We start from the raw sequence: 7497 nt of genomic DNA on the forward strand, positions 1-7497 counted from the left end.
GAAATCTCGTATACGCATAATTGGAACCGTACTGTGGAGAACCCAACTATATGCGTTTGATTTTAAACAGTCTCATACGACAATAATTTTTTCTCCCACGTATGTTTGCTTGATGGCAAAATACTCTTCAAGTCGGTTCAGGAAGTCTCGTGGGTGCATGTCCCGTCCGTTTCCATAGAACGTAGGTCGTGCAATAATTAATTGTTTTTAAGATCATCAACTTCCGAGACCTACTCATTACTCACCTGAAATGTTGAAGGTTCACTCGTTCACTAAAAAAAAAAAATCATCGTAGGTAACTATCAATAGCTTATAATAATTAATATCATATTAACGGTGCATCGCGATCGGGGCCGGGGCTGGGGCCGATCGCATAAATCGCAAAAGAAGATGAAAGACATAATCCAAAAAGCCATAATATTATAGACTATATGTAGATAGAAGATACATTGCAATGATATTTCCACTTATATAGAACGAAAATTGTTCAATGTTTAAAAGATAAAATAATTATTTATTTACAAGTATACACACAATGATAATACGTGTTTATAATTATGTTCTATAGGTACTTATTATAATTATGCAAGCCAAGTTTAACCACTCGAGCGACGAAAACCTGTGGTAATGTCAAGATACCACAAAGCGTATATACATCCGCAATGAGCTGTATTATCACATCATGTTCGTGGTTGTAGGCTCAGGACTTGAATAGACATTAGACAGTATAGACATCAAACAAAAAAAAAACAAAACAAAAATATTTTATCCATATAGGTAAACAAATATTAAATGCTGTTCGTTGGTAATCGCAGTACTTAAGAATGGATGAACCACAAATATGAAAGTTGAATGTATGTGTATAGCTTATATACTCAATTATTTTTTAAAAACTACTGGACTCGAATACAATTTTATTTAAAAATTGGCATCTATTTTATAAAATGTAAATATTTTTATTTTCAGTAGGTATTAAAGTGGTATAATGAAATAAATCTTCTTCAACAAATGTAACAAATCACAACGCAAAAATTCATATTGATATATCTACATTTTATTAAGAGGGTGCTACACGGAGTACGAGCATACGTTGTCTTCGCCTTAAAAGTGCGTAACATAGCAAATTTTACGCTCAGCAGATCAAGTTTAGCTCCGTTATATTAAAAATTATAGTGAATTGATCGCTTATAAAATTTAAAGGTAAGATTATTAACTAGATTGTCTTATAGGCTTTTTATTAAATTTTATTAAAGCGATTATTTCAAAAGTGTAAATTGTTTGTACATCTTAAAATAGGTACTTATAAAACTGGCTTACAAATTAAAATGCAACAAAAACTCTATGTGATTCCTTAGATATATATATAATATATATTAAGATATAACCTATTTACGTGGAACCTTTTAGAGTTAACAGTCACTAATCTGTATTATTTTCCTAGGTCAGTATTTAAATCATGATACACAATATAATATTATGGATATTAGACTCTTGCTTGGGAAAATCCCGTCCGTGGACCGTGTATATAAGTCACTACACGTCCGATGAACAATCGCAGTAACTACCTGACGGTTACTTGTCAGTTTTCCCTCGTCCGCTAAACTCGTCTTGTGAAAAACACTAAACACTCATCACTAGCCAACAATCAACATGAACCGTCTGGTGATATTATTTATACATAACTTAAAAATTATGTCTTTATAGGCGAAGTGTACTGTGTAGGTACTCCCAACTGTGCTAAGTTCAAAAGTATATAAGAGAAAATATTAACCTTTTGGCTTTTACAATTAATATTATTAATTTAAAAAAATAGTCATTTACAAACACTTCTCATCACTCTGCAATCATAATAATAATTGAATGTAAATTATGATTAATTAAATATAATGACCTAGGTATGCAATTTAAAAATTGAAATTGAAATAACCAAATTATAAGTTAATTAAATTTTTTTCATTGAAATATTCATTACACAATAATTTTTTTATGAGCGTCTTAAGTTGGAATTTTGATAAAATTCGTAAACATTTTTGTTCAATTTTTGTTCAATTTTTTTTCGTTTTTTTTCTATAAATATCAATACAATTTTGTTACAATAATTATAATATAATTTAATAACATGGTAATTATTATTATACTATACATAACTTAAAAATTATGTCTTTATAGGCGAACTGTGCTAAATTCAAAAGTATATAAAAAAAAATCTAATTAATTAAGTGGCTTTTACAATAATTATTAATTTAGAAAAATTTTCATTAGGTACAAGCACTTTTCATCACTCTACAATCATAATAATTATTTAATGTAAATTACGTTCACTTAAATAATGACCTAGGTATGCGATTTAAAAATTCTTTTATTTTCAAATCATTATTATTAATAAATTATTGTACTTTTAAAACCAATAAAATAATTATTTCTTTGTACCATATTTAAACAAAAAAGAACGATTTTAGTTTTGTGTTATTAAGTAAAAAAGTGGGTAAATGGATGTCACTCTGATGTATAGAAGGTTACAAGTGGGTCACTGTAATGGATGGTGTCAAAGTTGAATTCAATGATATATTATGAGCCTATGATATTGCTAAGTGTATTTGATGATATTGTTGTGAATAAAATATTTTATATATACTTATTTACGTGGAACTTTGTTTTAAATTTTCAATCCTCAGCTATAAAAGTTGAACATTTTATACATTTTTAACAGCTAAATAATTATTAAATTTTAATTTTAATAAATCTTGTCGAAATTCAAAACTTAAAAGTTTATAAAAAAAAATTGTGCCTATATATTCTTAATATTTTTCAACTGCTATTTTAACAATATACCAGGAGCCTTGCATTTTCACGCTTTTTTACCAATCAAATAAAATTATATTGATATTACCTATAGAAAAAAAAAACTAAAAAAAATTGAAAACTGACAATGTCCGTAAACAGCCAAAAAAGAGCCAAATATTTTTAAAATGTTATGGTGTATAGAAAATGAGAATTTAAACATTCAGTCAAATTGTCATGTATCTACAGTTATGTGTTTTTGAATAACAATAAAATAACAAAACCACTACATGAGAAATTTAGTGAATATCAAATGTTGTAAAAATATAAACTTCAAACGCTCATAAAAATTTAATTTAACTTTCTTGTAGATCATCTTTTTTTTGATAAAGGTAGACAAACCTATGAGGAATATTGTATTACATTTTATTATTATGTATTCAATTTTTACGAATTTTCACCTTAAAATAATTTGCTAATTTTCGTGATTTTTCCTTATTTTGTCAAGATTTGAAATTGAAATGCTTGTAAATAAAAACCGTGACTAAGGATTTTTAATATTTTTCAAATATCATTATAACCTTGTATTAAATTTTCAAACTTTTTTACCAAACAAATAAAGTTTTATTGACATTCATAGGAAAAAAAAACTAATAAAATTGGACACAGAAAATGTTCCTCAACTGCAGTTCAAAACAAATCAAAATATCTTGAAATTGTATCGTGTATCGAAAATGTAAATATAAACGACCAGTGAAAATTTCAAGTATATACGTTTTTTTTATATTACGCAATTTAAATAAAATTGTTTTAGTATACAACTATTGTAGCTCAACAATAACAATATTAATTGTAATATGATAAGACAATTGTACATGGTTTGGAAAGAGAAAGAAACTTAAGAATATGATTGTTTATCGGAATTGGAATTAACGGTGATTTATTATCATTTACTTTTATTTTAGAAAACAGCGTATAGTCTCCGATATCGCTGAATAATATGGGTACCTAATTACAATAAATATAGGTACCAGTAATTCGGTACCTACACTTATTCTATGACTTAAATAAATTACCATGATATATTTCATAACTTATAAATACAACTATTGACTAAATTGATGGACTAATACGCATTTGTGATTTAAATGCATCTTTTTTCTTTTCTAGTCAATTGTTTTGGTTATTGCATTTGTCAGTTACTCACTGGGTGCACCAGAAAACATTGAATCGCACAGTGGTCTCTAAGCATGTATTAGAGCACAGCAGTGACCAATAACTTGAGAATTAAGTAGTACCTATACTCCTTCAACATACAGGACAGTTTTATAAAATATCTTTCTTATTTCTATATGTCATATACCTATGAATAACCTTAATGAATAATAATACTGTTAATTGTCTAAAAATGCACTTATTGAACTCAAATTAGTGTCCACAAATTGCGTATAAATCGTTTTTACTTCTTTCTTTGTGTTACAAGTGGGTCATTGTATAATTGATTGTATTAAACTTGAATTCAATGATATATCATTGTATAAGAAAAACGATTCTGAGCGGAGACGGTTTGTCAGTCTGGATATTTTATGTAAATATTATTTATTATACCATGTGAGTTTAATTAAAATTATAATATTATTATTTTTTATTCGTTTCTGGGATGATAAACAAAGCGTTAGAAACAAAAATCCCATTATTAGCGGTTTTTCGAATTCATCAATAGTTATTTAAATTAACTTTTGTTATTAATAACTATTGATAAAATCGAAAAATTACCTCTCTAAAGTACCATCTTGATCCGATTTGCTAAAATATAAAGTACTATAATATGTTGAAATCGATGCACTTTCTCTGCTAGAAATGACAGTGGCATCCATCCAAATTAGCAGTGTGCTCTCGAGGAGAGTTTTTTGTCTTTCCCGATGATTTTGAAAGCTACTGGTAATTAATAATTATAAATGTTGTCCTCCTTAATGTACCAACTAGATTTCTCACTTTCGCATCGAACTATATACTGAAGTTACTGAATAATGAATAGACGATAGTAGAAAATCGAAACATTATTTCGACTATTTATCGTTTACACTTTATACAGGTACAAAAAATAAAAGAAGAATCTTAAATATGTTACTAAAAATGGAGCATATTCTATTTTTTTTTCCTGCGTCTAAAAATTACTAGTTCAGGACCTGATTTTGCCTTAGATAAAGAAAAGTATCGTTAGCCTATATTTTCAAAGTTATTTCTTCAATTATCATGTAATATTAGTATGGTTTCTGTTACACAAATATAAAAAAAGTAATAATTACGTAATTGTGACATGTTCTATAGAACATTAAATAGGTAAGTTAAAGATTATTTCATAATAATTTGTTATAACTATAAAAATAATAGTGAGTTAAGGAAATAACTTACCCTAATATGTTACTCAATATCTACTATTATATATTATAGTATAATAGGTAGTAAAACATTTTTGTATTTATTGATAATTTTTACTACAAAAATGTAAAAATATAATAATTATCGTTTATTTTTCGGGTGTGCACATTTTAAATTTGGAGGGGGGAGGGGTGCTTCTCTTTTTATGCCATTGTAAATAAATAAATAGCGGTAGGTATAACAAAGTGAAAAATTGTTTGTGTAGACTATGTAGTATCTGTGTTATCACATCGTTTTCGAGGTTTTACGCTTAGTGACCAGTGGATAAACTTAAATTGAATAGACCGTATAATAGTCGTTAAACAACAATATATACAATACGCATATAAGAATATAACATAACCACTATGATGGCATATACAAGGAGAAATAGTTCTTAATGTTCAATGCAATAAATCTTATTGAAGTATATTTTACTATATTTAAAAGGGTGACACCTCAAAAAGCGCGATAACGACAAAAGGCCATTCGACAAAACATCATTATCAAAATGCGACGAAATGCCACTCGACAAAAAACCATCGTACCATACTACCAACCGTAAATTTGTGTACGAAAATCGTATTATAATGAATTGTCAAAAAGCCACACGACAAAAAACCACCCGACACAAACCACTGAAAAACGTCAAAAGATCATCCGACAAAACACCATTATCATAATCCGACAAAATGCCATCTGACATAAAACCATCGTACTATACTACCAACCGTATATTTGTGCATGATAATTCGGAAAATTATATCGGCAAAAAGTCACCTAAATTAATTAACAGCTATTATCAAAATGAATTAAGTTTCTGGCGGCAAATTTAAAATAGGTACTAATTATAAACATTTTTAAATATTAATGTTCGGTGCATTAGTTTCCCACTATCTTATTTTGAATACAAAAATGTACACACAGTAAACTTAGTGTGACACTGTGCACATATTAATTTATGTTAAAATAGTTGGTCTTAATAAATACTATTTGGAAAAATTAAAGTTTTTATAGATACCTTATGTGAATAGTAAGTAAATACATTTAACAGATTTAATTATTGAAATAAGTTTTGTATGTAATAAATATGATAATTTTTGTGAAAAAGTTTTGCAAATAGGTTTATTACCAATTATTGTACTACCAATTACTTAAAGGTCTCATTGTGGACAATTTATTGTATGAAAAGCGTACCCACACACATGATCCTGACATGGGTTACTTGGCACTGGTAAATCTGAAAAAAAATATTTTACGAAGGTGTGCAGAAGAATGTACCCCACATAGGATAATTTATGAAGAAGAGACATCAAGGTAGTAATTTTGTCTTAAATGAGTTAAAAACTTAAAATGTGTTATATCTAATACTAGGTAGATAGTAGGTACTAAGTATGCTGCTATTTATTTATTTTTATTATTCCTATATTTTACACAAACTAGTAAAGCATAAGTGTAATAATAAAATTTATTTGTTTCACATGCTATAATTTATTCCCCTCAGACTTCAAAGTTATTTTTCTAATACATTAAAAATATATTTTGGATCTTGACTACCGTTTCAATGGTCTCCCATTGTACGTTGAATTTTTTCAAAGATTCTTTGCCTGTATATAGGAATAAGGAGTACAATTTTTTAAATTATATTTTGATTTGGTTTTAGAATTCAAAAATAAGTATATTTAAAAATAAGCATGTTAGATTTTAAAACATTTATTTAACGCATTACGGTGGTTGAGTATTTCAATTATTACCTACCTGTAAAAACTAATTTCTGATTTCATATTGTATACATTTATAGCATATTAATTTGAGTAATTTTAGTTAAGTAGGTGGCGGATATCTTATAAATTGTATAATTTTATATTAACCCATATTTAATCGACTATAGTTTAAGTATGTAGGTATTGTATTTTAAGAGGATGTCAGCGCATTTGTTCACTCGTTTTAGCCTACGCGCCACATAGAAAAAACGCATGCGCCCAAAATTATTTTTTTAATGTATTTATGATTGTATAGAGCAAAATCACCCATTACAAAATTCTTTAATACAATTTTTGAAGTCAATAATCGATTAATTCCGATATTAATATATTTTAATATATTAATAATGTTAGGTTTTCTGAAAAAAATTTCTTCATTTCTTGCAGCTTATTTGTATTTTCTTTAAATACTATTTCGTTAAGAGGACGTCACACCCGCATAATATGTTGTCTCCGTCTTACACGTGTACGACATACAAAATTTTACACTCAGCAGATCACGTTTAACCCCGTTAATTTTAAAATTAGAGGG

This window comes from Acyrthosiphon pisum, chromosome A2, assembly GCF_005508785.2.
Source record: "Acyrthosiphon pisum isolate AL4f chromosome A2, pea_aphid_22Mar2018_4r6ur, whole genome shotgun sequence".
NCBI classification, from domain to species: domain Eukaryota; kingdom Metazoa; phylum Arthropoda; class Insecta; order Hemiptera; family Aphididae; genus Acyrthosiphon; species Acyrthosiphon pisum.